Here is a 27,245-nt window from a genome sequence, read left to right as displayed (position 1 = left end):
GAAGTGAAGCTTAAAGCTAAAATCTGAACTTTAGCCAAACCATCAAATGCACACATGAATGGACCAATTGCAAGCGTCATTATGGGCTAAATTAACTGCTTTACATTCTCTCCATGAACTGCAGTTAACAGAAAAGGAAAGTCTCTTTTTTCTTTTTAGTTCTGACTAAATTAGAAAAAAAAATAGCTGGAATATTAGTGACAAGAAGAGGTGGTTTGAATGGCAAGTCTCCAGGCTGTATAGATGTTAGTCACCTGTTAGGATACATTTTCTCTGACTTTACCTTTAAAAATAGTAACACATGTCTTTCATATATTACTTTTGCTTCATTCTGCAGAAGATTTCGGCCTAATCAGTTGTGCTCTCACAATGAGGTTTTGTTGGCATATAAAGCTTAGATGGATTTCTTAGTTTTAGCTGTGAATAAAATGCAAATTAAACTTTAAAAAAATCACCATGAAGTATTTAGGAGTTGATCCTGTGCCTATTGAAGTCAATGGGGGATTATCAGACACCTAAAGAGAAACAACGTATTTTTCATTAATAAATAGCCTGGTATAATGACTATCACATTTGGTCATTTTTTCCCATGTATTATTGTTTTGTGTGTGTGAATTCTCTTTGATTTTGAACTTGGTTAGCTCAGCCAATATAGTTCAGTTTCATTCAGTCTCTTCCCATCTTATTAAGTGTTATTTCTATGACGACTACGTAGACATTAATAATGCAATAGCAGTTTTAATAACAAAGCTAGGTTTCTGAATCAGTAATAAAAACAGATCTGATTAACATGAGTCTTAAATTCAGATCCTCACAATAGCAATAATATGCTATATTTAATATTCTTTTTTGGATACTAGCCTTTGAGATGTCAGTTAAAGTCATCTAAGCATTCAGAGGATTAAAAGTTAATTCTTTTAATGAGATAAAGCAAAGATCTGGCAGCTAGAAAGAATGATTTCTTTGGGGTATACTGAGCTTAGTCTGTCTCAAACCTCTTGAAAATGTTAATTGGCACCAAATAAAGAACAATGTCTGAGTTCTTCCTTAGAGACTTCGATTTGGGACAAGTCATTTTGCACGTGAATGGAATATGTAAGTGTAAAGAGATTTAAATATCTGATTTTAATAGGTTTCATCCCACTGGGAGAGACACTTTTGATTATCTATGACCTATACCAATTATCGTGATTCTCCCCGTAGGCCAACCATAATTTTAATAACTAATCAAACTAAGCCTGAAGGTACTGTAAAATGCCAAATATGTACTTGCACTTTTGCTAGTTCCGGAACTAGTACTTGCTACCTGACCTTCTTTCAATTTTCTTTCTTATTCTCAGCCCATTACAATCCTTAACTTTTTAGCAAAGGATTTTTCAAAAATGAAATGAAATGAATTGATAACTACAATCCCCCTTTTGATGTTGGCTTCTGAACAAGCAATGGCATGTGTTTTGGAAGCAGCCTTATATTGGGTTTAAAATAATGCTAACTTCGGACTCTGTTTAAATGAAATTAGATCCATGGGTGCTGAGCCACAAAGCATATAAGACTCAGTAGAGTGGGAATTTAATGGTGTAAATTAAGCGGCTTCTATGGCAGTAGCCCCATTAAAATCAGCATGTGGTTGATTGTACCAGCCTCACCTTACACATGTTAGGTCAGTACCATGTCTTCTCTATTATCATGTATACTGAGGAGTTTTTCATTAACTGTAGGAGTCCAGGAAGTCCCCTGAAATCAGAGAATAGAGGAGTGCTCTTCCAAGGTGACAGTCAGGCCATCTCATCTAGAGTATCCTGAGGGAACTGAAGAGGGAGACTTCTTTTAGTCTTCAGAATGGTTTATTCACACCACTGAGCAACATAAATTATGCTGACATAAGCTGTAGTGTAGACATAGCCTATTATAAATCTGGAGTAACTGAGATCAGAATCTGGCTTGATGTCCCCCTCAAAGGTGTAATTGGGGGTTTTCTATCAGTGCTGTTTTGTTACATCCTGACTGATCTCTGAGGTGGAGTTAAAATGTAAAACTCAGCTGGGGGTGGGAAGGTCTGGGGAGAAAAAAACAGAAGTATTTATAGCTTATACCACAAATTAAACAACTCATGTGCACCTTAACAATATCTCTAGACTACCCCTCATTTGTGCCTGTGGAACTAGGAACAGTAGCAATGAGGAGGACTGATACCTAACTAAACATACTAGGATTCTTTTCTTCCATTGTGCTCTTGCCTCATTCCTCTCTAATTTTCTACATTTTCTCCCAGGAGATTGGTTCCCATTCTGCTGAGGTGGAGCCCATCCAGACTATATTATCCCCTCTCACCATAGAAGGTGGACCAATATTCCACAAAACCAAACTTGGCTGTCTAGGCTCCCAGCCTCTCTTATTCTCAGTAGTGTCTGTACTTGCCCCTCCGATCCAAGAAACTTTTCCTCCAGCACAGCCACCAACTTGCACTTCATGCACAGGAAGTCCCCTCTGGTTTCAGGGAAAAAAGAAAATGTGGCACTTCCATTGCAGGTCACCCCCACTGTTCTAGTGCTCACCATCTTGAAATTGCACATAGAGCTGAACCTAGAAGGAAAGCCTTTCACGCTCCCTCTCCAAACTCCCTCTAAAACTCTCCTGTTAGTTGCCTCTGTTCATGCATCTCAAATTTGTGTTGGGCATCCCCCTCCATACTTGATCTCTGCCTATGTCTGGACCCCTTTGGGCTGCCTGAGTGACACATAGTGGCGGGAACCTGGCCATAGCTGCTAATTTAAGAATTCATTCATCTACATTAATTCTCAACACTTGTGTGTGTTCCTTAGGGATCAGAGCCATCTGTTATAAATGTAAGACAGTCCCTAGGTTGTGCCAGCTTAAGTTGAAGTTGAGGTTTGGGGTTGATCGAGAATCAGGGAGCTGTAACTAGCTTTCTGACAACTCCCCTCTGCCAAGCAGCTCTTGGTGCAAGAGACAATATGGTCTGCAGTAACCCACACTGCTGTGGGAACTTTTCCAACTTTGTAAGCTCTTTATGCTTTCAGGATCCCATTCTATCCTTACTTACTACTTCTGCCAAGTTCCAGGACCTTTTCTCAGCTTAAAAATTGGGGTCCCCTTTTCTCCTCACTCTTCTCTAGCTTCTGTCTCTTCTATATACTTTTCCTCCTGTTGATAGTGCCCTCTTTCGCTCTAGCTATCCCTATACGTAGTGCTGTTCTTCCTTCTGCTCATTAGCTTTCTTCTCCTGCTCCTGTCTCTCATCAACTTTCTTCCTCGTGGCAATACAAAACCCAGCACATTTGTATGACTGGCTTTATCTGAATGATTTCTTGGCCATCTTTTAAACCTCTGTATGTTCCCATTTTTCTGCACTTCATCAAGCTGAAGTATGTCATAGTCCATTCTGCATGCTGCTATGGAAAATTACAACAAAGCTGGGCAGTCTTTTTGCAACACCTGTACTTCCAGAAATGCACGTGTCTGCACTCAGAGAACACAGTCCTGAATGATTTGATTCAATAAAGTCCATAAAGTTTTACAGGTTTCAAATTTACTCACACAAGCTCAAATCCATAAAAAGTAACACTTCCATCTCAAACCAATTAGAGACATCTAGGAGCCTAACATTTTTAAATATTAGTATTTGATATTTATGGGTAATTTTATGGGTACAATAGTTATTTTTTGTTACTGTGTGGCATATCTTGGTATGCTGTACCGGGTCAGCCTTGGGATGTGCGGAAGAGCCATCCAGAGGGCTTATTTTTCTTCTCCACCATTCTTACCTGACACACAAGAAAAAAGGGCTTGCATAGCGATTTCAGGTGACTGTGCTGTCAGCCTCCTCTACTGCCAAAGTGGTGTCTTCAGTTCGTGCTGGGGTACATGAATAGCTGCTCATATTTGAGATTCATTAGTGAAGGACAGTAGGAACCCTGTCAATAAACTGGGGATCTGAGGGATTATCATTCTTCCCCCCCCCCATATTATGAACACTTCCATCCACTGGAAGTTCTTATGTTCTTTCTGGTAACTTTTAGGCTCTCTCTCTCTCCATTTCTCCAGTTATTCACCTATAGGGCCTGTGTCTCCCATCACCCCACAGTGACTCCATTAAATTCCAAGCAGTTACTTCTGATTTACCCCAGTGTGAGAAGGAGGAGTAGCCCCACAGAATCCTCGGAACAGGGAACCCTCCCCTTCTTTTCCACAGATGCAGAGTGTATCTGCTAGGGTGAGGCAATAAAATAACAGAACATAATTAAGGTATATCACTAACCTATTTATACGTTGGTATTACCTAGAAATTGTTTGTCTTTCTTTCCCTTCTTTCTTTGCATTTCTTTCTTTTGTTTTCTCTCCTTTTGTCCAGGTCATTCTGTTGCATTTGGAGCTTAAATATTTTTACAAATATATTTAAAAACACACCCATGGATGAGATCAGCAGCAAATACTCCTTTACTGACTTGTGAATATACAAAGAGACCAACCTAAGAGAGGCTGTGGAATGAGGAACTTGTATTTTGTAAGACTTGACATAGATCACTGTAGTCAGTCTATTTCCAGACACTTTCTCTCTCATTTGTCTATAGTTTGCATCCTCTTTAAAATTCACTCTTTTGCATTCCCTTTTCTTTCATTGAAAGGCAGTGTGAGCTTTCCTCATCCTTTTTTTTAAATTTTCATATTCCCCATTCCTCCCTTGCTCACCCTCTGTGCTCTCCGATTGTATACAACCTTTGCTCACCTTTTCTGCTTTCACTGTTCCCTAAATTCTCTCTCCACATTTCTCCATCTCTTCCTCCTCCGACCCCTTAACCCAAGAGCCTCATCATTACCTCTCCCTCTTATTTTCAATTTCTTCCTCTGACGTTTCTCCAGAAAAATCCTCTCTTCCTGTCTCTTCACATCATTCCTCCCCCTCGAGAGGCAGCTCAAATGGAACAGTCCTCTCTTTCTTCTGCTTTTGGCATATACCAGTACCTTGCAGCTCAGTGGGCTCTTCCTTTGAACTGGCTCTTCATTCTATGGCAAGAGGCCACATTGGCAGTTCTGCAGGCATCTGGTCAGTGGTGGGAACAGAGCTCTTGGTCATCGTTGTCAGTGGTGGCTCCCTCACAAACTTACAAATGTCAGTTACTACACAGTTTGCACTGGCATCCTGTAACTGCTTGAGGCGGGAGAGATACGGTTGTAGTCATAGCTATTTCCTACCAAAAACCATCAATTTAGTCTATCCCCACCTCCTCTTTAGCTCAAGAAGCACAGGCAACCACATTATAAGATGCTAAATATGAGTCAACAGTGTGATGCTGTTGCAAAAAAAGCAAACATGATTCTGGGATGTATTAACAGGTGTGTTATGAGCAAGACACGAGAAGTCATTCTTCCGCTCTACTCTGCTCTGGTTAGGCCTCAGCTGGAGTATTGTGTCCAGTTCTGGGCACCGCATTTCAAGAAAGATGTGGAGAAATTGGAAAGGGTCCAGAGAAGAGCAACAAGAATGATTAAAGGTCTTGAGAACATGACCTATGAAGGAAGGCTGAAAGAATTGGGTTTGTTTAGTTTGGAAAAGAGAAGACTGAGAGGGGACATGATAGCAGTTTTCAGGTATCTAAAAGGGTGTCATAAGGAGGAGGGAGAAAACTTGTTCACCTTAGCCTCTAAGGATAGAACAAGAAGCAATGGGCTTAAACGGCAGCAAGGGAGGTCTAGGTTGGACATTAGGAAAAAGTTCCTAACTGTCAGGGTGGTTAAACACTGGAATAAATTGCCTAGGGAGGTTGTGGAATCTCCATCTCTGGAGATATTTAAGAGTAGGTTAGATAAATGTCTATCAGGGATGGTCTAGACAGTATTTGGTCCTGCCATGCGGGCAGGGGACTGGACTCGATGACCTCTCGAGGTCCCTTCCAGTCCTAGAATCTATGAATCTATAATTGATGGCTGTACAGGAGCGTTAGGGAAGAAAAGGGTTCCCAGCTTCTTCCCCTTCACCCAGTACAACTGTACTTGGGTAAATCATAGTTTGTTCACTGGAGTTTGTTCACCTGGAAGCTGATGAGAGATTCTCAAAATGCACATGTAACCCACTGGTTAGTGTGTGTTATGCCTTCCAGAGGCGGTATGTAACCCACTGGTCAGTACATTCCAGATCCCTCTCTGTGCTGCTCTACAGAGGATATGTGTTGTTACAACTGCAGCTAGGGAGTTCTAGCTCAAGCTACAGGAGCTCATGCTTTAGCTCTAGATGTCTCTGGTTCACATCCCAGTTGTGTCAGCCAAGGTGGTGGCTCTTACACAGATACTCATCTCTCCGCCACTGATCTAAAAGTCCAAATGCATGCCCACAATTAATAATAAGCTTGCTGTATTGTTAAATCACTGGATCAAATCCTGAAGTCTTTGCTCATTATTGCCTGAAGGATGACCTCCAAATTTACCCATTGATTTGAATGTCCAGTCAGCTATCAAAGAAAAGGCAAAAAAGCAGCTTAAAACAATGGTGCACAGTAGACCATTAAATTACCATTTTGTTTGTTTATATTTACTTTTCTTTAATGTACAATGGGGAGTTTTTTCACTTAGGTAATGGTGATTTAAAATGGCTTTGCTAATTATGATTATAGCTCAATTAGCACTAGTAATTTTCCATACACTTTGGATAGCATTTTACATTAACTAATTTCTTTTGGTACTAAAGGTCTTTCAGCAAAATGCATGTCCAGTAAAGTGACACTTGGATAGCTTTACAGTACACGCAGAGATTCAAGCTGCTGCTTAAAAAAAAAAAAAAAGTAATAGATTCCTATTAAAGTGCTGCATTTCCTTACCAACATAATTATTACCAAGAAGCTTATCTGATTTCTATAGGATCCAGTACAATAGACATTTTGGTAACTGTGTCAAAGAGTGTGGCATTGTAGAAAGTTGGTGGAAGGTGATATCACATGTATTATCTACAGGCTCCAACTGAGATTGAGGCCCCATAATTGTGCACATATTAAGAAACAGTCCTTGCTCTGGCGAGCTAGTTGTACTGAAGTTGCTTTGTAGCCATATCTGCCTGTAAACCCATAGCTTTAGTGGTGGTTTTGAGTTGTGCATTGTAAAATTGTCTTCCCAGACTTAGACTGAGAAAGCTAAGGCCTAAAAATTTAGAAGTATAAGCAATACATCCAATGCGCGCATACACCAATTTTGCTCATACTTTTGTACATGAAGATCCAAAACTTGTCCTCTGCAAACACACACATGATTCAGGCCCAGATGGGTTAGAAAATTGTAATGGGTCTAATTTTGCTCTTATTAGTTGTACACTGATAACACCACTTACTTCAGTAGAGTGATGCCTGATTTACCCTTGATTAAGCAAGAGGAGAATATGGCTAATGAGGCTTGGATTTTTGGTGGAAACTGCTCTAGCTACAGGAAAAGGATGAAGGAAAAGAACCAGAATATGCTAACACGAATAAACGTCCAAATGTATCATGTATTCTGATGTAATTTACTTTCACATCAGCATATGTACCCTTTCCAGATACTATAGTAACAGCTGTATTCCCCTGCATTCTAAAAGGCTGTAATAGAGAATGCTGGCCCCTATAATAGAAGGTGTTGCCGAATGGCATATTACTGGAGTTCAGCCTTTTAAGACAAGGTATAATAGTCCTTGGTGGGTTAGTTGGCCTAGTGGTAAGCACACTCATGTATAAGACATTATCAATAGGGGACTCCCTGTGCAAGTAGCCAAAACCCAATATGCAAAGAGCTGCCCACACAATTAGAGGTGGTCTTAGAGATGTGGCATGGGGAGTTGGACTAATAAGTATGTCTGGATAACACAATTCAATTGATTTTACTTATTAGGACTTCTGTACAGCCACACTACCATACAGTCCAAGAACCAGATTCTGATGCCCTTTTTTATGTTGACTAGTGTCTTAACCTATACATAGTCCCGTTGCTGGGATTCGGTATCAGAATCTGGTCATCAGTGCCTGTCTTTGGTACAGAGGTTTAGTTTCAGGGGGAAAAAAAAAGTGAGAGTTGAGCCTAAATCTGGCATTATCCACAGTATATTCTGGCAATGATTCGCGTCAGTTCAACTGTGTCCAGTTGTGCCCAGTGATGATTGTACCCCCTTTTCTTTGTCAGTGACTAGAGAACCCTGAAAAACCCTATTAATTCTATGTAAGATATGCTTACCACAGAATTTGTACTATTCTATTGTACTTTTCTATATTACTGGAGGGAACATATTAAATAATGAAGTTTCTAATTGCAAATCATTATTTTAAATAATTATCATGTATTCCTTTTAAACAAAGACAATTCATTTCTCTTAGTGGCATATCAGAAGCTTTGCAAACTTTGTAACACTTTGTCAGTGTTTGGGTGCATGTTATTGTTTTTACATGCTTTCTGGTATAAAGGTTTTTCAGTGTAGTTTCCAGTAGTGATCGCAGTGTTCAAATCCTAACCACGAAGGCGTGTGTGCTACTTCACCCTGAAATTGGCCCTGCATACTATTGCCTGCAGCATAACCGAAGGCAAGAAATACTTTGATTATCTATGGAGACTATCCTTAATCTTGTTTTATATTAGAGGTAGAGGTTTGCTGCTTATGCAAGTTGTTTTGGTGAATGCTATTTTAAAAGTGCTTTTGGTGAGTTAAACTGCCTCATATGATGTTCTCTCTGAAAACAATTTAACTTGTGAACGATCCTTCATTTAACTTAAAAAGATGCATATTTCCATATTATGTCCACTATGGGGCTTGAAATAGCTTGTTGTTTTTTCATTTCCGTGCAAGTGGCAGTCTCTCTTGGATTACTTTTTTCAAATTTTCAACTGCCTATGAGGGCTCCCTTGGCCTGCTCATCCTGCAGTTGTGAATATTCTTGGCTCTGAGAAACAAAGCTTTTAGTTGCACTATTTTAAAACACCCTCCCCCCCCACACACACATACACTCTTTCAACTTTGACACCTGCAACAAGTCAGAATCTCTGCAGATTTATTGCATTCTATGCTTTCATGGCACCTTCCATCCAACAAAAGCAGCATTATTTGATTAAAGTGAAATGTTTAATAACAAAATTTCACTTTAATCTGGAGTTCTCATAGTTAAAGTTGTATTGTCTTTCAAAACTAAGGAGGAGGCGGTTCCCTTATACCCAATAACCCAGTGGTTAGAGCACTCAAGCAGGATGGGGGAGACCCAGATTCAAGTCCCCCCTCTGCTTGATTCAGAGCAAGAACTTGAACCCAGGTCCCGCACCTCCTACCTGACTGGGATTAGGGAAGTCTCTGAGCCCTGTGAGTGCTGTAAAACTTGTGTGGAATGGGGAATCCCCAAAGAGTGGACACTCAAGCAGTCACACACTGTACTTGCACTTAAGGTTGGTACTATGCCTTGAATCCATAATTCATTGTGTATAAGCTTGATGGCTGAAATACACTGGCCCTTTATTGCCAATTCATTGTCTAATTGAGATCTAACATTATCAGTCATATATCTTTTTTGTAAATTATAATCAAGTCATATTACTTCTATAGCACAGGGGGTGTTGGACAGTGATTTAAATGTGTGCAACACAATGTAATCTGAGAAGGGATCGATGAAATATACTCGTGTCTAGTATAAGAATCTGAACTGAGTAGGATGAAAGGAGAGCTGAGAATGGTCCAAAGTGGCTGAAGGAACTGAGAAAGTAGATTAGAATGTCAAGGAAAGGAGAATAGAATGGATCAAGCTTCTATTGGTTACCTTTTTATTAACTCCATTGTAGGAGCTGAGATGGGATTGTAGCTGTGAAGGGGATTTTGTAGGCCCAAGGTTCCTTGATACCAAAATGTGGCTCCAAACTATGGGAGCTGAGAGGCAGAGGAGCATATATTCATCATGTACCCATTTGGTAGGAATAGTACATTCCCTCCTACCATAGGCTTGTGTTGGTTTCCTTACATATGCCAATCTCCCAGCACCATCACTTCTCTTTTTTGGCTTCTTACAGCTGATCACTCCTACTTACAGGTGTTTTTGGATATACAAATATGCTTTCTAGCCTATAGTAAACAGTAGAAGGAGTTTCAGTAGACAGAAAAGCTGTGATTAATGGAGAGAGAGTTTCACCATGGCTCCAGAGAGCCTATCTGCCATTCTGTATTGTAAAATTTAAGCTGTAACAACTCCTTGGACACCTAGAAGTTGATGGTTGTTACTTTGTTGTCCAGCGTAGTTAAATAGAACTTCATGGCAAGGGCAGGAATAAAAGCCAGAGTTTGCAGTTCAAAAGTATAATCCTTTGCCAATTGAGTTACGTTACCACTACAGAGCATATGGAACACATTTGAGCAGGTGTGAGTATATCCACAAGAGGGTAATTTAATTGAGAGGGCAGTAGAGGGCATGTGTTTCCCACAATGCCCCTTACCCATATTTCTTCTTGTTAGCCAGCATATTATCAAAATAAATGTTCAATAAATAAAAGGAAGCAATGCTTAAATAACTGTAGTTCTTCAACATTGGTGTACACGTGAGTATGTATCATTCGCAACCTTCGCACGATATGCAGAGTCCAAACTCACCCCTTTCCTGGGATTTTTTTTTTAAACACAGAAATTAACAGTAAGATAAATTTCAGCTCAAGTTTTCTGTTGAGGATTGGCTCCTCCTAGAGTCTTTCTTTCTCTCTCTCTCCAGACTGCTTAGCTCACACCTTAGATCCTCTGTTTCTACAGGACAGCTCCCACATCCCTTAGGCTACGTCTACACTACCCGCCTGAATCGGCGGGTAGAAATCGATCTCTCGGGGATCGAATTATCGTGTCTCGTGGGGACGCAACAATCGATCCCCGAATCGACGCTTGTACTCCACCAGCGCAGGTAGGAGTAAGCGCCATCGACGGGGGAGCCGTGGAGGTCGATTTGCCGCCGTCCTCACAGCGGGGTAAGTCGGCTCGGATACATCGAATTCAGCTACGCTATTCGCGTAGCTGAATTTGCGTATCTTAAATTGACCCCCCTCCCCCCATAGTGAGGATGTCGCCTTATATGTGAGTGGAATAATAACTTCAGTGAGTCAGCAAACTCCATACAACATTTCCCAGCAGTCTCAATAGCTGCTGAGAGGGTGGGGAGCTTCAGGCAAGAAATAAAGAGATTAACATCAAATTTCTTTATTTTCCTCTCTAATCAGTGGCAGCTTTAGTGGGGCTTCATGGGTTCTATTACACCCACAGAAATCATGACACCAAGGATGCAAAAAACCAGACAAACATACTGTGACAAATGCACCCCTGTTTTCATACCCTATACACTATTGTAATATCTTTGTACAAAATATGCCTTGTAAAGTATCATTTGACCAGCAAGTTATTAGTTATCAATAATATCATGGTGAAATGTGTGTAGCAACATTTTATGTAAAGTTATGAACATAAGCAGAGATCATGACTGAAGTCTTTTTACCAGTCAAGTCTGGGGAGTGGGTGAGCCTGTTTCTCAAAGATAAAGAACAAATTGATGCCTCTGGCCAGGTGTCATCAAAGCTGGTGGGCATCAACTATCAAGTGGCCATTCTTTGGCAAGGAATGGGGGGTAGGATCAAACAGATCTATATAGAATCATAGAATATTAGGGTTGGAAGAGACATCAGGAGGTCATCTAGTCCAATTCCCTGCTCAAAGCAGGACCAACACCAACTAAATCATCCCAGCCAAGGCTTTGTCAAGCCAGGCCTTAAAAACTTCTAAGGATGGAGATTCCACCACCTCCCTAGGTAACCCATTCCAGTGCTTCACCACCCTCCTAGAGAAATAGTGTTTCCTAATATCCAACCTAGACCTCCCCCACTGCAACTTGAGACCATTGCTTCTTGTTCTGTCATCTGCCACCCACTGAAAATAGCGGAGCTCCATCCTCTTTGGAACCTCCCTTCAGGTATTTGAAGGCTGCTATCAAATCCCCCCTCACTCTTCTCTTCTGCAGACTAAATAACCCCAGTTCCCCCAGCCTCTCCTCCATGTGCCCCATCCGCCTAATCATTTTTGTTGCCCTATTCTGGATTCTCTCCAATTTGTCTGTAGTGGGGGGACCAAAACTGGACGCAATACTCCAGATGTGGCCTCACCAGTGTTGAATCGAGGGGAACAATCACTTCCCTCGATCTGCTGGCAATGCTCCTACTAATACAGCCTAATATGCTGTTGGCCTTCTTGGCAACAAGGGCACACTGCTGACTCATATCCAGCTTCTCATCCACTGTAATCCCCAGGTCCTTTTCTGCAGAACTGCTGCTTAGCCAGTCAGTCCCCAGCCTGTAGCGGTGCATGGGATTCTTTCTTCCGAAGTGCAGGACTCTGCACTTGTCCTTGTTCAGCCTCATCAGATTTCTTTTGGCCCAATCCTCCAATTTGTGTAGGTCACTCTGGACCTTATCCCTACCCTCCAGCATATCTACCTCTCCCCCCAGCTTAGTGTCTTAGTGAATAACTGCATGAAACCTCTTCCCCACCAGAATCCATGTCTCCTTTCTCTCCTCTGGACAGAAATTTATCTAGGGGTTACTCTTAGAAAATTACAAGGTGTGACTGAACTATAAAAGTGAGGGGCAAAACCACAACAAGTTCTCTCTCCCTACCTGTCTCTCTTGTCGCCTAACAAGACAAAAGAAACACTAGTTGGACTTTGGGAGCCGATCCTGGCCTGAGAGTTTGGTCAGCAGTGTTACTGAAAATATGTGGTAAGGGACTTCACCTTAAACCAAGTTAGTTTAAGTTTAGAAAACATTTTATCTTTTATTTTTCTTGTAACCATTTTTTATTTTAATGCCTCATTACTTATACTCACTTAACCAACTATCTCTGTAAGTAAATAAACTTATTTTATTTTTTGATCCAGTGTTGCGAATTGTTTGGATAACTCAAACACCCTGCTCCAACCCTGAGCCCCTTCCTGCACCCAAATCCCCTACCCCATCCCGGTGAAAGTGAGGGAGGGTGTGGGAGAGTGAGCGATGGAGGGAGGGGCCGCATAGAAGTGTCGGGGCCTCGGGGAAGGGGTGTTTGCTTTAGTGCAATTAGAAAGTTGGCAACCCTACAGCAACAAAGCATTGTGAGGCACCCCAGGCTGAAAGGCAGGTGGTGACACAACCCCTCACTGGTCTGGATTGCACCCCGCAATATCATATGTACACTTGTCCTGGTCTGGTGTGAAGGGTGGTTAGAGAGCAAGCCTGCCCTGCGCTCACCCAGCAGCAGTGGTTCCTGTCCTGCAGGGCTGGGCCCAGCTCCCCACTCCAGGCATTGTAATCTGATGGATTGGGTCACAAGGCCACTCAAGTTTGGCTCAGTTACCCTTTTGTGATGGGGCAATGTCCGGAGTAATGCCTGGGTCCAATTCTGCAGCACAGGAGCCACCACTTTTGGGTGAGTCCAGTTTCCCCTCCTCACTGATTCAGAATTAGGGTTCTGGTGCCAGGGTGGAAGGTGCTGCTGCAGATGATTGGTGAGTGCACCTACTCAGTTGGGTGGCATGTTAATGCTGTCCCTTCTTCCCAACATGTTAATACTGTCCCTTCTTCCATAACTCAGGATTTTGTCTTTTTGGTTTTATTTCTCCATAATGGAATCAGTTGAGGTCTGAGGTCAAAACATTTCTGTCAGTTAACATGTAGGCAACTAAGAGACTACAACCAAGATTATAATATCTAGGAAGTACAACCAAGAGAATATGGTCTAGGAGTTTAACTTTATATTTTCTGTTTTTTATTAAGTTTGTGTCACATATTAATAGGATTTCTGCATAGCTTTTCAATTTAGTTTATATATAAACATAAAAATATGGAAGTACTACATTTTTAGTACAGGCTTGGCTACTGTGATAAAGTGGAATCTTCTGACACTTTTGCTGCTTTCAAATATGCACAGAGATACAAAATACAGTGCAGTACAAATGCATTATTAACACCCCATACAGTACCTCTTTTACTATGATCTATTTCCTGCTATATTGGCCTTTAAATCCATTGAAGATCTACATGGTTTTCTTTTTCTCAAGCTCTCCGGAGAAGTTGTATAAAGGAGAAGTGCTGATTTATACGCTGCTTTAGTTATACTGTGAGAGTTTGTTTGTTATACAATAGCTAGTGTTTGCCCAGTTTGGGTATTATATTGGAAGTACAATTCCTTAAACATGGAAAGTACTATAAAATTACTAATTATTATTTTCCCCCACCCCTGTGTGTGTGTGTATTGGCTGACTTGTACATCCAGTTGTGCAACCTCAGTTTTTTTTTTAAATGACTCAAGACCTATGGTGCTTCATTTTATAGGACCTCATTAATCAAGATAGAATTTGTACATTCATATCTCCTGGCTTGTTTGTGGATATGTAAGCAATAAAGTAATGCGATATATCAAGTGTATATGTACTTTAAACTCAAATAGCATATAATGTAATATAAGAGTGGAAGTTTATCAATGTTGTCTTGGGTTCTTTGCTGAAGGGTAATGGGCAGATCTTCAGCTGGTGTGTACTGTCATAGTTCCATTGACTTCATTGGAGCTATAAGAATGTATGCTAGTTGAGGATCTGCACCCTAGTGTCTGGTAACTATTTATGATATACTGCATGTAGCTGGGTGGAAATGCAGTGAAAGACATCAATGCAAAAAAGTCACAGGAAGAACTGGGAACTTTAGAAGGAGCAGCCTGGTTATGTTTGTATTAGCATAAGGATGTATGACATGGCACATTATACATAGGTTTCAGTAATAAGTGATTTATTATAGTTGAATTGCTATTGAAAAGAACTCGCAGATTTCATTCTGCAGTAGGTCTTTATCCTACAGTGGCCCGAATGAGACTGTGATCGTGTTAATGAGTTAATAACAGGAGTCCAATAGATGGACAGCAATGCATATAGACTGAAGTTTTGGATAACAGCAACATAAACTCTCATAATATAAACATGTATGTAAGCCAGTTGAAAAATATGAATGTTTTGCTTCTTTCTGCATATCTCATAGGTCCCTCAGTGCAGAAACATTGTCAGGAATGCTTCCCTTGATTCTTTGCAGGATTTTACAGACTCTGTTGAGGCCCTCAAGGGGAAATGTACTTTCCAATATCTCTATTGTATATACCAAGCAACATTTCATTGCACTAGTGCATATTACAGAATTCAAAAAAACTTCTCTATTCCTCAGCTACATATCATTATTGCCTATAGCAATACGCCAATGGTTGCAATATAAAATGAAAATGTATGACTGCAGGGGGAAAGTTTTTATATCAATTCAGATATACTAAATTGCCCAGATATGAGAGGTATAATGTGCACTTCTGCCCAAATGCTTACAAAATATACTATGATTATGGTCAGTAAATGCCATTCTGCAGAGCTAATTCATTTAGAATAGTTTGGAAGAAAAGCAATAACAGAGGATTATTGAACTTCTATAAAAAGATGGACTCTCGAAGAAATTTATGTTAACTGAGTGAATGCTGGCAATTTTGAATACCTCTGAAGATTGTCTTGTCACTTTGGATGATAATATGTGAAATAAATAAGAATGCTTGTAATATGATGGGTGTTTGATTTATGCTACATTCAGATGTGTGCATCAGTCACTTTCAGTAAGTGGATGCTGGGCTCTCTTGGGATTTTCATGGCAGTGAAGGATATCTGACTATAGCTCATTGTTTTGCTCATCAGGTTCTCTGTTGCTGCTTTCAGATTCACTGGCAAGAATCCTCTTAGGATAGTCCATCATCATCATAACAAATGACTAGATAAGGAAGACAAAGACAATTTGTAGCTTCATCCTACCTCACAAGACAATGGCCTAAAATTAAAATGCTGATTCAATAAGTTAAATAGAATTATTTTGCAGGATGTGTGTGTGATTTTTATATATGCCTGTGTGTGTAGGTGAATATAAAACAAAATGAGAATATTTACACTCAGCTCAACTTGACCCCTGAAAAGTGATATAAACCCACGTGCCCTGGCAAAACAGCATCAGAATACAAACACCAGCCTTTTGTTTGGGGTTCACATCTTTTCAGTATTGCATGTGGGATCAATACTGTATGGGAATTCTCCTTAAATCTTTCACTGGCCTGGTGAACTATTTATGCCTCCTAGAAAACTATGCAGCAAATTAAACCATTTTTTATTTTCAAAGGGAATTGATGCCTAGGCATTTTTGAAGCTCCAACTAGGCATATTTAGGGACCTAAATGCCTTTAAAGATCTCACCCAAACTGTCCATAGCATATTCTTCCTTAAGGTGTTGATGGCCATTTGTTTCAATACCACTAAAACAGTATACTGGTGGCTGGTTTGTAACGTCTCCCACAATGCGACTAGATACTAGAAAACTTGTCACCATTCCTGGAGGTTTGATTATCACTGTGCACATATACCTCTTACACCAGAATAATACAGCTCATCCATAATTGTGATCAATAAAATTACTGGTTAATAATAAAAAGAAAATGCACTGAGGAAAAAGGCAGTTGACTTATTTGCAATTTAAGAAATTTATTTTCTGTATGAAATCACTTTATGATGATGCTTCAAAGGTGAATAGAATGCATCAAGTAAAATCTGCTTTCATTGTATTAGGTTTTGGTAATAAAGGAGTTTAGTACAATAAATATTTAATTGACTTCTCTATCTAATATATGTAATGCAGAGACTTGCTGTACACAGTGATATCAGTTCAAAGAAACACTCAAGGATTTTTACAAAGACTTTATGATGAGAGAAATTTCAATACAGAATTTATATCTACCAACTATAGCAAGTTAAGTATTCAAACTATCAATTTTCAAATATATAGAGAGAGTAAATCAAGCCAGGCTACTCACCATATAGAACACACTAGGCTTGATTCATCAAAGGAGTAGGGAGGAAATATTTCTAGTAATGTTTCTAGTCTGTAAAACTTTGAGTGAGCTACCTACTTACCACTAGGGGCCAAATCTTCAGGTCAAGCTCTTCAGACACTATTGGTGAAGTACGACCGGGGATCTTGCACTGTCACTCTCTTTGAACTGTACATGCTCTCTGGATATCGAGAGAACTTTAGTCTCCCCTGTCACCTTTCACAAGTAGTAAATTCTTTCTCACTCACACAAATATTAAACGTACACCTCTACCTTGATATAACACTGTCCTTGGGAGCCAAAAAATCTTACCGCGTTATAGGTGAAACCGTGTTATATCGAACTTGCTTTGATCCGCCGGAGTGCACAGCCTCCCTTCCCCCTCTCCACCCCCCACCCCCCCCCCGGAGCCCTGCTTTACCGCGTTATATCAGAATTCGTCTTATATTGGGTCGCGTTATATCGAGGTAGAGGTGTATATGAAATGAGATTTTATTAGTAAGGATACGATTCTGTCACAGAGGTCACGGATTTCATGACTTTCCGGGACCTCTGACACTTCTTCTGGGGCAGGGCTGGAGCAGTTGTCAGTTCCAGGGCCACCAGACCCATGGCCCTGGGGCTGGAGCAGCGGCTGAGGTTGGGTCAGCACCCCTTGGGCTGGAGCAGCGGTGGTTAGCCCCTGCCGCAGGAGCAGCAGTAGGGCAGGAGCAGTTGCAAGCCCCTATCTTCTGTTCTCACTTAGTAAAAGTCAGGGACAGGTTGCAGGTGTCCATTAATTTTTGTTTACTGCCCATGACCTGTTTCAAGTTTCAAAATTCCAAAATGAATATTTTCCAAAAGGAAATAAAAATAAAAATATTTTTTTTTGTCTGTGGGAATTTTTGTTAAAAAAAAATAAACAAAATGTTTCCAGCCAGCTCTAGAGCCAAGTGGTTAACAGGAAGATTAGTCTGCAGAAGAGAAGAATGAGGGGGGATTTGATAGCTGCTTTCAACTACCTGAAAGGGGGTTCCAAAGAGGATGGATCTAGACTGTTCTCAGTGGTACCTGATGGCAGAACAAGGAGTAATGGTCTCAAGTTGCAGTTGGGGAGGTTTAGGTTGGATATTAGGAAAAACTTTTTCACTAGGAGGGTGGTGAAGCACTGGAATGGGTTACCTAGGGAGGTGGTGGAATCTCCTTCCTTAGAGGTTTTTAAGGTCAGGCTTGACAAAGCCCTGGCTGGGATGATTTAGTTGGGAATTGGTCCTGCTTTGAGCAGATGGTTGAACTAGATGACCTCCTGAGGTCCCTTCCAACCTGATATTCTATGATTCTAAGATAAAAAGGACACACTGTCTATTAGAGTTGCAGTGAAAAGATAACCGGAAACAAGAGTGTAGCAATAGGAGGAAGGAAGGATAAGCATTATAAAGATGAGGTCCTTTGGCTACTTAGGGTTAAATGCACAGCTTGATGGTTTAGTTTAGCTTATGTAATTACATGCACAATTTTTCAGTATTTGCATAGTTTGTACACTAATGGTGACAAATAGGGACACAGGCAAAATGATCAGTTAGATGCCCAATTTCAATACAGGTTATATCTACAGTTGGAGCTAGGGATGTGAGTCCCAGCTTGCATACACATACTCACGCTACCTCTTAATCAAATTAGTGTTCTAAAATTAATAGTGTAGCCAGGGTAACCACCCGTGTTACCCTGGCTACACTACAGTACTGGGTGTTTTTTTGGTTGCCTTTTTTTTTCATAAATTCCAAAGTGAGAAGGAATCATTATGATCATCTAGTCTGACCTCCTGTATAACACAGGCCATAGAACTTCTCCAAAATAATTCCTAGAAAATACCTTTTATAAAAACATCTGATCTTGATTTAAAAATTCAGTGATGAAGAAATTCACCACAACTCTTGGTAAGTTGTTCCAGAGGTTAACTACGCTCACTGAAAAATGTGTTCCTTATTTCCAGTCTGAATTTGTCTAGCCTCAACTTTCGTTCTCTAGCTCAATGAGAGCTAACACGATTATGTCTAACTCAAGCTCAGAACCACACACCCTAGCTCCAAGTGTAGATGTACCCTAAAAGTCAGAGGAAGTTGGTCACCTAATGCCCCTTTGTGCCTTTGAAAATCTTTCCCCTAAATGAACACATAACTAATTCCAACAATGTTAGGAATTACTGTTTATCAGTTTTCCCACAACAGTTCATCTACATGAAAGAAGCACATATATAAATAACAGGCTAACTTGATATTTATTCAGTACTCTAAATCAAATGAAATTCTGTTTTTAAAAAAATAAATAAAAGCCAGAGAGACTGCTTAGTTGTCTTTGTCAGGTTTTGAATTTCTAAGAACCCTAGCATCATCATTACTTATTCTAGCAAAGCTGAGTCATTCTTCTGATGTCGATGAATCAAGAGAATGATACGGGTTACTGTGTGTGGGTCTTTCAGATGAGACTTTAAAACCCATGGTCCTTCTTTTCTGCATTTTGTAAGAGTCACAGTTAAATTTAAGAGAAATTCTGACCAAGGATACTTTCTCCACTTTTGTTCAGTGTGCTGAGCTCCATTTAGATGCAACTCTAACATCAAAGAAGTGGTTGTAATTCCATGGTGCTTTTTGTATAGTATATGGTCCTGACCCTTCTTCAGGACTTCATTTAGTCAGACTGAAAAATGCTCTGTAGATATTCAGTAACATATTACATTTTACATATTTTTTTAAAATGACTTACTACGGGTAAGTCACTGTTCCACTGTCTGAATGTTATTCATAGAAGGTTAGGGTTGGAAGAGACCTCAGGAGGTCATCTAGTCCGACCCCCTGCTCAAAGCAAGACCAACCCCAACTAAATCATTCCAGCCAGGGCTTTGTCAATCCAGGCCTTAAAAACCTCTAAGGAAGGAGATTCCACCACCTCCCTAGGTAACCCATTCCAGTGCTTCACCACCCTCCTAATGAAATAGTTTTTCCTAATATCCAACCTAGACCTCCCCCACTGCAACCTGAGACCATTGCTCCTTGTTCTGTCATCTGCCACCACTTTGAACAGCCTTGCTCCATCCTTTTTGGAACCCCCCTTCAGGTATTTGAAGGCTGCTATCGAATCCCCCCATCACTCTTCTCTTCTGCAGACTAAATAACCCCAGTTCCCTCAGCCTCTCCTCGTAAGTCGTAAGCCTCCCTATTCATCCATTTCTGTTTCACAAATTAGGAATTCCATTTATTTGTTGAAATGTGACAAAGCTTCTTATTATCCTTCATAATTGTGGGTATATGACACTAAAACTTAGAAAATTCTGTTGCCTGGGAAAAAAGTGGACACTGGGGCTTCCATCTGGGGATGGTTAGTGATGATTCTGGCTGCTCAAGAGTAGAATGGTTTGATACTCATTTCCAGGGACAGCCTGAAAAATATAGAGAAATATTTTGGGGTTATTGGTGGGGAGGTTGTGTGGGCCATTGCCAAGGTTTGTGGTGGAAGGTGAAAAAACACCATCAGTCTGGAGACTGTATGTCCACAATACTCTTAGAGTTATTGTATTTGGCCATGTGTGTGGTGTGGATTGGAATTCTAATTCCACCCTCAGTTCTCATCCATGGTATCCAAATATGGTCTTGGAACGTAAATGAGTTTGGTGCACTCAGTGTTAGTGGCGATTTTAGAATATCATTACAACATGGCCCTTTAAAGTGGTTAAATGACTGTTTTGTGATTTAGTGTCTCTCATAGACAAGAGCCAGGACTCTGGTTTAATAAGCACAGAGGAAATCATTTCCTTGGGATGATGGATGCCCACAGATTGTGTAACTCACTGGCTCTGTAACATGTAGACTGAGATAAAGGATTTAGGCTGCACAGTGTGACACACAGGACATGTGTAAATCCTGATTTAGATTAAGCAATCATGGAATGGATTGCTGGCATTGCTACAATACTCCTGAAGGCCAAAACAAGTAAGGACGGACTTGTTCTACAGAGGTGCAGAAAGGTTTTGGCAGAGGGTAGACATAGTGTCCTACACAGCTCTTTATTTATTTATTTAGCAGAAGTGTTTGTGTGTGCTACAGCTACTGTTTAGCCTTATGAAAGGAGCATGTGGTCTAAAAAAATGGACAAAATGGCAGCTCATTAAGGAGCTGAATTTACTGTGACAGGCAGGAAGCTTTTCCTAACTCTGCTCTGGGAGGGAAAAATTCCCCTGGCATAAAACTTCATTTTGAGGTCAGAAGGTGAAAAAACCAATACTACTAGCCAAGGCGAAACAGAAAATCAAATCAGTTTCAGGCTGTGGATTTTTTTTCCCTTTGAAAAGTCATTGAAAATGAGGATCTAATTTGGACTTGCCTTGTGCATATTTCAAAGACTCACTTTTAAAGCAATAGCGACTTGATAAATTACAAAGTTTAGTCTGTGGAGTCACTTCATGTATTATCTAGTTTTGCCACTGAGAAACTAGAAGGTTGGTTTAATTACTTGAATTATGCCAAGCTCAAATCTTCACCCAAAAAATCAAAATCAATTTCTCCAACATCCCCTGGGGAACTAGAAAGAAGAAATTTTTATGCCAGTCTGACTAAAAGAAATGATATTTAAATACTGAGCATCGTTTTAGTCAGTTGATTATCATAAAATGTCACTCTGTTAGTAGACCAATGTATGAAATATTCAGTTTCATAACACATCCTTCGAGATAATGTAGTCAAGAATCATTAACTCATTTATTTTGATGCCATATTCCATTGGCTGTGAGAGTTGCACGAGTCACATTTTTTTAAAAATAGGAATGTGCAATCTGTGAACAGAGAAATGGGTAAGGATTATGCATACAGAGTTTGCAGCTGTTTGCACCCAGGAGTGCATATTTTGCATGCTTATTTTTGAAAATGTGGCCTACTAGCTGTCAATGATTAATAACCAAGTACAATTAAAATATGATGTGCTCTGAATCAGAAAAGCTTGCATGTTGATGATGGGATGAAACTTATCATGATGTAAGCTCTGATCTTCATGTTTGGATGATAAGGATCCATATCCACTTTGATGTGAGAATCAGATGGAAAATGTTGCAAGATCTAGCTCCCTTCTGACGTTTCTATAAAGTTCTAGGTGTTGGCTAAGATGGTGGTACCATGAGAGCAGCTTTTCTTGGGCTATTTCAGTGCTTTTACTTTTGGCTTATGTTGTAATTTGCAGAAGGGCATGACATTTATTAAAAAACAGAACCCCTTGGATTTATACAACTTGAAATGTTGGTTGGCTTGAGATCTGTCGGGGAGGGGGGAGAGGATTGAACTAGGAAATACCAAATTAATGAAACTTCGTGTTTGTTTGTTTGTTTGTAAACACTATTTAGTGCAAATTCTGCTCTTGGTTTAATTACTGTAATCTCATGTTTTTGAGGCTGCAAGGGTGAATTTGAGGTTGATTAATATTTTTCTCTCTCAACAGTACTCCACAGAGCTATGTAGCATGAGATGGAAATAGGGCTGATTCAAACAGAAGAAGTTATAAAGTCAAAAGACAAACCACTGAAAAGATTCCCAAACCGAGCAGTTAGACTGTTCCAAACTGAGTCAGGAGGAGTTTTACATATGCTTTGGCTTTTATACTCCATTAAATAAATAAATCTGCAGATTAGAAGAGATTATGCTGGAAAAGTATCATATTGTATGTATAAAATGACCCAAACTTGATCATGTAAAAAGTAGTTACTTTTTATAGTGAAAAGCATTCACAAGTTCATCAAAACTTTGAGGAGCATTTTAGTGGAGCTTTTTCAGTCATGTCATCATCTTTTTTTCCATATGGCATTAGCAGATTTTGGTCGCATCAGATTATTGTTTGTTTATCCTAATGCAGTAAGATAGAAGGATCATAATTCAGGATATATTAGCAAAAATTAATGAAAGTACTTACATGATATGACATTAATGTTGTGGAAAGATGATAATGCAATAGGACTGTTAGTTGGAATAGAGAGATAATTCTGCCTTTCCCATTTTATATTCTGTTTACCTGTTGCTATAGCAATGATCAGTTTGAAAGGTGGTATGCCCTTGATCCACTTGTGTAGCTTCCATTGACATCTCTGGAAATTGCTTGTGGGGATCAAAGGTAATTGTATCTAAAGAAGGCCCTATGCTTATTCCACATAAAAAAATGCTCCTTCGTGCTCATGAAAAGAAATAAAAAAATAGCAATGGAGTTGTTATAGGTTTCACCCCCACTCTGAACTTTAGGGTACAGATGTGGGGACCTACATGAGATCACCCCCTAAGCTTATACCAGCTTAGTCTAGTTGCTGCCACCACCAAATCGTTTAAGCAACCGTTTGAGTCATTTGGAAACTCTGTCTTCCCCCCAAAATATCTCCCTCCCAAGTAATATAACCCTTCCCTGGGTAGCCTTGAGAGACTTCTCCACCAATTTCCTGGTGAACGCTGATCCAAACCCCTTGGATCTTAAAACAAGGAAAAATCAATCAGGTTTTTAAAAAGAAGACTTTTAATTAAAGAAAAGGGGTAAAAGGAATACCTCTGTGAGATTAGCATGCAAACTACTCTCACAAACAACAGTTTCAAAACAAAGAGGATGTCCCTCTGGGCAAAAACCTTAGTTACACAAAAGAAAACCCAATTTAATTCTCCCTCTATGCAAAAAGAAAGTCACAAAAGAAAATAAACATAACCTAATACATTCCTTATTTAATACTCACTACCCTGTTTGATTCCTGGATCTTTTCACTCCGGCACACACTTACAGAACAGAACAGACAAAGGACTGAATTCCCTCCTTCCTCTTGAAACATCTTGTCCCCCCATTGGTTCCTCTGGTCAGGTGTCAGCTAGGCTATATGAACTTCTTAACCCTTTACAGGTAAAAGAGGAATTAACCCTTAACTGTCTGTTTATGACAGGAGTACAGGAAAGACTGAGTTCCACCAATGACTGTTCTCCTGCAGTCACAAGAAATCAGTCGTGGGATACACTTAAGAACTCCAGCAGAAGGTGAAAAAAACCCAAGTAGTTCAACTCTGTGCACGTGAACAAAGATCTCTGTATAAGTATTTAATCACAGTTATACTCTGCAATACTGTTAATAGGCAGACAATTGTCTTTCCCCCCACCCCCTGGAATCCCAGTAACATGGATTCTTTCAGTGCTTTCTGGAACTAACAATGGACCAGGTCCTCAGCTGCTGTAAACTTAGCTTCAGTGGAGCTGTGTTGATTTACACCATCTACAGTCTGAACCAATATATCTAGCAGGGGTGGCACTAGGAGGGGACTTGTGGGGGCTGTAGCCACCCCATAGCTGCTGCTGCTGCTCTGCGGCTGCCCAACTGTGAAGGCAGAGCGAAGAGAGTGGCAGCTGCTGGCTGGGCACCCAGCTCCAGCAACAGAGAAGTAAGCCTGGGCAGGGGTTAGGGATGCCTGAGAGCAGCCCTGGCCCATGTCCCCACCCGCTAGGGCACGTCGAGGGTCCGGGGCTCCACACAGTGGTCCAGACTGACCTTCTCCACCAAGGCTCCTGTACCCACCCACCCCCACGGTTGCTGCTCCCCAAGCACTGCCAAGGACTCTGCCAACCCTGAAGCTGGGTCCCTTGCCTGGGTGTCTCTTTCTGCACTGCCCGGCTCTGGCTTCCAGAATCTGATGGGGTCATGGAGAAGGGCCTTGGAGGAGGAGGAGGACCAGGGGGCAGGGCCACAAAGAGGGGTGGGACCTCGTGGTGAAGGGGGGCTCAGCCCCACCATCAGGAAGAGTCTGGTGACACCCCCGATATCTAGTCAGCATAAATCTGTGCTTTAGTCTTATATTTACCATCAATGAACAAATCTTTGCAACAGACATATTTTTACTTATAATATATAAGGCCATGTCTATTCTACAAAATTATGTTGACCTACTTTATATCAGCATACAGCTGCCACAGTTATTACATGGCTTGTGCATGTGCACATTACGTTCCGTGTATTGGTGGTTCATGTCCTCATCAAAGCATTTGTATCGATGCAGAGTGCAGTGCACCACGGGTAGATATTGCATTGTGCAACTTGCCACCATCCAGCATAGGGTGTTTTGGGAAGTTTTTGCAATGCCTTGTCGGGCTGAAACGAGTCACACAGGGGTAAATGGGAGCATGGGGTCAACTTCTCTTAACACCTTGTTTTCCATTCCATAATTTCATCTGTATCCCATAATATTTTGCACTTTCTCAAAATCTCCACATCCCTCCTTGCTGTCTGCCATCTCTGACAGAAGCATGGAATCTCTGTACAGCTCTGAACTATTGTCATGACCATTGCAAGCAGTATTTGCAGAGCCACAAGGGGAGCCCTGGGGAACATGACCATTTCTTGGAGTCTAGCTTGCTGTGGGACATAGAAACAATTCAAGGTTGCTGGTGGCATTCATGGAGCAACTGGGATTGGTGGAGTGCTAGTTCTGGGCCAGAGAAACGAGCACTGACTGGTGGGATCGCATTGTCCTGCAGTTTGGGATGATGAGCAGTGGCTGCAGAACTTTTGGATGCACAAGGCCACATTACCAGATCTGCATGCCAAACTCGTCCCTGTCCTCCAGCTCATTTGATGCTTCTCAACTGTCAGTGAGACAGAGTGGTGGTTGCACTGTGGAAACTTGCAACCCAAGTCGGGAATCAACTTAGAGTCGGGAAATCCACCACACAGGCTGTTGTCATGCAAGTGAGCAAGGCCATTAATCGTCTCTACTACTCAGGACTGTGACTCTGGGCAATATGCAGGACATAGTGGATGGTTTTTCAGCAAGGGGCTTCCTGAACTGCTGTGGGGCAATAGATGGTACTCATATCCCTAGTTTAGCACCAGACCACCCCGCCGCAGAGTGCATCAACTGAAAGGGCTACTTTTCTATGGTAATGCAAGCACTGGGGACGCTTTACTGACATCCGTGTGGGCTGGTCAGGAAAGGTGCATGACGTGCGCATCTTTAAGAACATAGGAATATTCAGAGAGGTATAAGCCGGAACTTTCTTTCCCAACCAGTGGATTACCATTGGGAGTGTTGATATACCAATAGTGATCCTGGGAAACCCAGCTTACCCTTTGCTCCCATGACTCATGAAGCTGCACACCAGCCACCTCAACAGCACCAAGGAGTGTTTCAAGTACAGGCTCACCAGGATGTAGTTCAATGTGTCTTTGGTCATTTTGAAGGGTCTCTGGAGTTGTTTACTTAGGAGATTGGACCTCAATGAGAAAAATAGCCCAACGGGTATAGCTGCCTGCTGTGTTCTGCATAATATCTGTGAAGCAAAGGGGGAAAAGTTTCTGCCAGGGTGGAGGTCAGAGGTGGAGCGGCTCTCTGCTGAATTGGAACAGCCAGATACAATGGTTATTAGAAGAGCTCAGTGCGGAGCTATATAGCTCAGGGAGGCTTTGAAAGAACATTTTAATAGTGAGCCAGAGTAGTGTGTGTTGCTGTAGTGTGCTCTATGTGGCCTTGCTCTTTTGTAGCCCAGTACGATTCTTGTAGTGATTGCTGTGTCTGTAGGAATATCACATTGTCAATGCACCGATTAATATTGTCTGTGAATGATGATATGGGCTCTGTGACAAAATGAAGTAACAGAAAATTGGTGCATGTCAGGCCTGCTCAACACCATACACTGTGAACTAATAAAGATGACTCTTGAGCCAAAATATAGAATTTTATTTAGTAACATGAACCAGGAAATTAAAAAAATATTTAAAACTTAATAAATTAAGAACCTAAGAAGGGGAAAGAACATTCATGTCCATTTCTGCTACACATACATCCACCATGGCTTTCACAAGTCCGTATATGTGAAGCTATGATTGTATTTAATGTGCCCCAGAGTGGAGTGGCAGGAGTAGTACAGCGACCACTGACACCACATGAAAAGTTGAAGGGGGGGGGGTGTATAGGAAGGTGCCGATTATTGAGTTCTCTACAGGCTACAGAGGGAGGTGAACATGGGATTGTTGACCCTGCAGGTCTACCAGAATCTGCTGCATCTTTGTTTGCTCCCTGTTTATGTCCTTGTGCATCTCCTCCTTTTCCTGCATGGACAATTCCTCTCTACTCTTTCCTTCTGTGTGCTGTCTACAAGGGTGATCCTCCAGGCCCTGGTCCCATTCTCTGATGCAGCACAGGCTTGCAGGATCTCTTGGAACATGTCCTCCCGAGTCCTCTTCTTTTTCCTCCTTATCTGGCTCAGGTGTTACACAGGTGTGGAGGGGGAGATCCTGAAGGCCACAATGGCAACAGCTGCAGATATAACACAAAGGTACCATTGTCAGTGTATTCATGACAGAAATTGAAACTTAG

At 41.0% G+C, this 27,245-nt stretch overlaps 1 long non-coding RNA gene across 1 annotated transcript; it reads right to left on the bottom strand.

The window, feature by feature from the left end:
* Positions 1 to 57: 57 nt before the first annotated feature.
* Positions 58 to 23,679, bottom strand: LOC112115544. Its single transcript, XR_002908830.2, has 3 exons — positions 23,628 to 23,679; positions 1,647 to 1,808; positions 58 to 515 (listed from the first exon to the last, which is right to left on the bottom strand). It is a non-coding gene; the product is annotated as an uncharacterized LOC112115544 (long non-coding RNA).
* Between the last annotated feature and the right edge of the window lie 3,566 nt (positions 23,680 to 27,245).

Source organism: Terrapene carolina, unplaced genomic scaffold, assembly GCF_002925995.2.
Source record: "Terrapene carolina triunguis isolate 2854851 unplaced genomic scaffold, T_m_triunguis-2.0 Scaffold62, whole genome shotgun sequence".
NCBI classification, from domain to species: Eukaryota; Metazoa; Chordata; order Testudines; family Emydidae; genus Terrapene; species Terrapene triunguis.
The sequence above is the reverse complement of the archived record's forward strand: the minus strand, read 5'-3'. Positions and strand labels throughout refer to the sequence as shown.